The sequence below is a fragment of the Vidua chalybeata genome, chromosome 1 (assembly GCF_026979565.1).
Source record: "Vidua chalybeata isolate OUT-0048 chromosome 1, bVidCha1 merged haplotype, whole genome shotgun sequence".
Taxonomy (NCBI): domain Eukaryota; kingdom Metazoa; phylum Chordata; class Aves; order Passeriformes; family Viduidae; genus Vidua; species Vidua chalybeata.
The window spans coordinates 54,435,826-54,439,718 of record NC_071530.1 but is presented as its reverse complement, the minus strand read 5'-3'; the positions used below and the strand labels follow the sequence as shown (position 1 = coordinate 54,439,718).

At 44.2% G+C, this 3,893-nt stretch overlaps 1 long non-coding RNA gene across 1 annotated transcript; it reads right to left on the bottom strand.

Annotated features, from left to right (window-relative positions):
* Positions 1–507: 507 nt before the first annotated feature.
* On the bottom strand, positions 508–3,668 carry LOC128794514 (uncharacterized). Its single transcript, XR_008433161.1, has 3 exons — positions 2,939–3,668; positions 1,099–2,115; positions 508–813 (listed from the first exon to the last, which is right to left on the bottom strand). It is a non-coding gene; the product is annotated as an uncharacterized LOC128794514 (long non-coding RNA).
* Positions 3,669–3,893: the final 225 nt, after the last annotated feature.

Genomic DNA, 3,893 nt, shown 5'->3' with positions numbered 1-3,893 from the left:
CTTGAGAACTGGAGCGGAAAAGCTTTTGGCTAAGATGTAGGCGACTAGAGAGGCAGAATACGCAGCTGCGGAGCTGGCCGAAAGCAAGTGCCGCTTGCCGGCGTTATTCGGCAGAAGCGGCGCTTCGGAGCGCACCGCTGCCGCTCCCGTGATCTGTGCGCGAAGTAGCCGCTTCTCGTCCTCCGGCAGCCGGAGATCGCGGTAGCTTGCAAGAGGCGAAGAACGAAGCCGCCAAGAAGCCGGCTTGTGTGCGAAGCTCGCAGGCTGCTGCAGGACGGTGGCTGCTGCTCTCCTGCCTCTTGAATTCACTCTTGGCATGCCAATGGAAGGTGTTCCAGGACAACTTTCCTGGGTTTTGATTTTATTTTTCACGCATCCCACTTGTCACGATCCGCTTCTTGCGGGGTGTCGTGATGGTTCTTTTCACTGATCCCAAAAGTGCAAAAAGGCAAACAACAAGGGACTATCAGTTAATCACAACAAATGCAGCCTTATTAGGGGCCAAAACAGTAAATGCGATAGTGGGGATCGGAAAGGAGATAAAAGGAGAGAGAGAGAGAGAAGAGGGGTATGGGAATAGCTACCAACACAGGCGAGATCCTCAGTGGTCCGGACGATGGGGTTCCGTCTGTCGTGTCGGGGCAGTCTCCGAAGTTCTGGTCGACTCGGGGCTCCAGTTATAGTCCACAGAGGAAAGAGGGGGGAGCAAGTGTAACAACGAAAGTCCATTGTAATCGCCACGCGGGAACAGGTGAGTCCACAGAAACCACCAAAGCAAGACGAATCCAATGAAGAATAAGTCCATTTGAATCACTGAAGGGAAACAGGTCATGTCATTAGTGGTCAGACCACCAATTTCCCCTCCTCCTATAGCAGGGGTCTCAGTCTCAGTCCTTGGGAGGAGGGTTCTCATTCTTTGTTTGTCACACTGGTAACGAGGCAGATGAGGGGTCTTCAATGAAGGACCCCGGGAGTCACCCCAAAAGTTCATTTGGCTTAAGAACGGAGATTAGAAGCAGGCCGCGCATCAGGCTGCCCCGTGCTGGGTCCACGTCAGGTCTTTGCCAAGTCCTTGCCAAGTCCTTGCCAAGTTCTTACCAGGCCTTGTTGGGATCAGCCAGCATGACGGTTCAGTGGTTGCACCTGCACTGTGTCCTGTTCTAAGCCGGAACTGCAGTGGAGGAAGGGATTCTTTCTTGTGGCAATCGGAAGGCAGAATGGAAAATGAGGGGCTTCAGACGGGCTCTTACACCACCCCGTGAGTGACGATTGCCCTCGAAAGATCTTCATCAGCAGGGTTCCATGGTGTCGTCGTGGAGTCTTCAGGACTCATCAAGTGTTGGCAGCACATTCCAGGGAAAAGGGAAGAGAAAAAGGAAAGGAAAGAGAAAACAGGAAAACTAAGACAAGAATTAAATCAGCAATAGTTTGTTTAAATAATAATCAATATTAATCAATTAAACAATAAATTGATCAAATAATAAACCAGTATAATCAATATTAAGCAGTAAAGTAATAAACCTAGTGTCATCGATATTACTCAGTATAATTTTATAATCAAGAAACAAAAATAATTAAAACAGTGATTAAAACAAATCATAAAAGAAAATGATGTAAAACATATCTACCAACCCTATAATCTTCTTGTGTCTACAGTCCTGGGAACATCTATAGTGTAAAGGATGTTGGCCAAGTGGTGTGCATTAATTATAGATGTTAATTTTGTTCATCGTTTCATCATTCTCCAATTTACAATAAGCAAGATTACTGATAAAACAAAACCAATCATAACTAAAATCAGAAGAACAACAACGGGATGGCACAATTTGTTCAGGATACCCGTGGCGGTGGGTGACCACCCGAAAAGGGTATCCCAGCACTTGTGCTCGGCATCACTTTCCACCCTTTCTACAACACGATGTATTTCTTGCACATCATGATGAACAGTTACCAGAGTTTTCTGTCCATTCTCCTTGATTTTTCCTAGGATCTCTATTAGATCTTGATGAAGTAATGGTTGCTTTACCAAAGTAAGGTTCATCCCAATGGGAGTAGGCAGTAGCTTGTGAATCAACATGAGATTGGATTCTAAAAGTTCATGTAAGGTAACTGGAGCTACAAAAGAAAAATCACATCCTGCAATTTTAGTAAAGTTGCAAGCACAATAATTTGAATGATTTTTAGTATCTACTACTGTACTTTCTATAAACACAGTATCACAAGCGGTTCTGAAGCAGGCACGCCCATTGCCTGTAGATACAAGGACTGTTTCAGAAGTCTCGTTAGGATGAATATCAAAATGACAGCTATTTTGTTCTGTGTCTAAACAGATATCTTGAGCTATAATTGCATTACCTTCACAGATAAACCCTAGTTGTTCTCGGATAGTACAGGACTCTAAATTGACAGTTTGCCATTTGTCATCAATTTGACGGGCCCATTCTCTATGTTCAGAAGGATAGAAAGTGGGTCCATCATGATTCAATCCTAATGCGATGCTAGGGAATATCAAATGCACTGAGGCATTACTTATGGTCAGCACAAAATGCTGTGGCTGTGTTTGTGTTAGGGTCATAGGTAAAATTCACTAAATTCCACCAGGATTGGAAATCTCTTTCAAAGTCAGTGGCACTGTCCCAGACTATTTTCCTAATCTCAGTAGGAAAAGTGCCTTCTTCACCTTCTCTTATAATTGAGGCAGCAACTGACTGCATCCATAATTGAGCCTGGATACAGCTAAGAGCTAAGGAAACATTGCTTTGTGTGGCATTAAGTGCATCAATGATCAATTTTTATCCTTCACATTTATCTTTTCCCAATTTGGTAGAATGTTTGATAGCAACCACTGATGTGTTCCCAAGGCCGATAAGGACGACTGCAGTGGTTGCTGTATTTTGGTCAAATCTCTAGTCGTAGAAGCCAATTTATTCATTAATACCTCTGAATTGATTCCCAATTCTGTTCCCACAACACCAGTTATGTCTCTTGGCACCCGTTTTTTAGGAGGGTTCCACTGTCGCAGCCAGGTTGTCCAAGCCTGAAAAGAGGTTTGCAAAAAGGGTGAACAAGCTGGTTGTATTTCTGAGACATTGTTTTGCATCAGCAATTTGACTTGTTTAAGAGACCATGCCGGATCAAATAATATCTGTTGTTGGCCAGTTTTCCTGATTACATATGGTCCAACTTCAAAAATTTTCGGGGTAAGCATAACTGGTGGCTGGGCTCGAGTGGTGGTAGTGGTGGTGGTATAAACCGTAGTAGATTGAGCTACAGCATTTATTATAAACTTAAAAGAAAGCCCTTTGGTGTTTTTTCCCCATAAACAAACCACTTCTGCAGTCTGTGTTAGTGTAAAATTGTGCCAACAATCCTGTACGCTTGGGTGCGTGCAGACCTTTTTGCGCTTAAAGAGATCCTTTCACTTTTTCTGCATGCTACCACAATTAGTTCAGACCACGGTCACTCAGCTGGTTTCTGGCCATGGGGTTGTGGTAGGATGCAGAAAAGTATTACCAGTTTGATCATGGATTAGGTGGTCTTCATGTCCCTCGGAGTTCTTCTGAAAAAGTAAACACAACGGAATTCTGCCGCCGAGAGGCAGAAAAGTTAGAATGATGGAATTATCCAGCATGTATTTGTCCAATGCTCTTTCCCTAGAGCACCAGAGGCTTCCCATGCATATTTATTCAGAGGGGGTTTTAGCACAAGTGCTACTAGTCCTATAGTAAGAGAGGTCCACCAGAACAGGTTGGCCAGGGTCATGAGCTGGATTATTAGGATCATTTGGTAGAGAGCATAGGAGTCAGTGTAGATGCAGACCAAAGAGGAATTCTGTGCTTCTCGTTGAAAAACACTCCAGACAGCTATCAGCTCCCCAATGTGTGCACTACCTT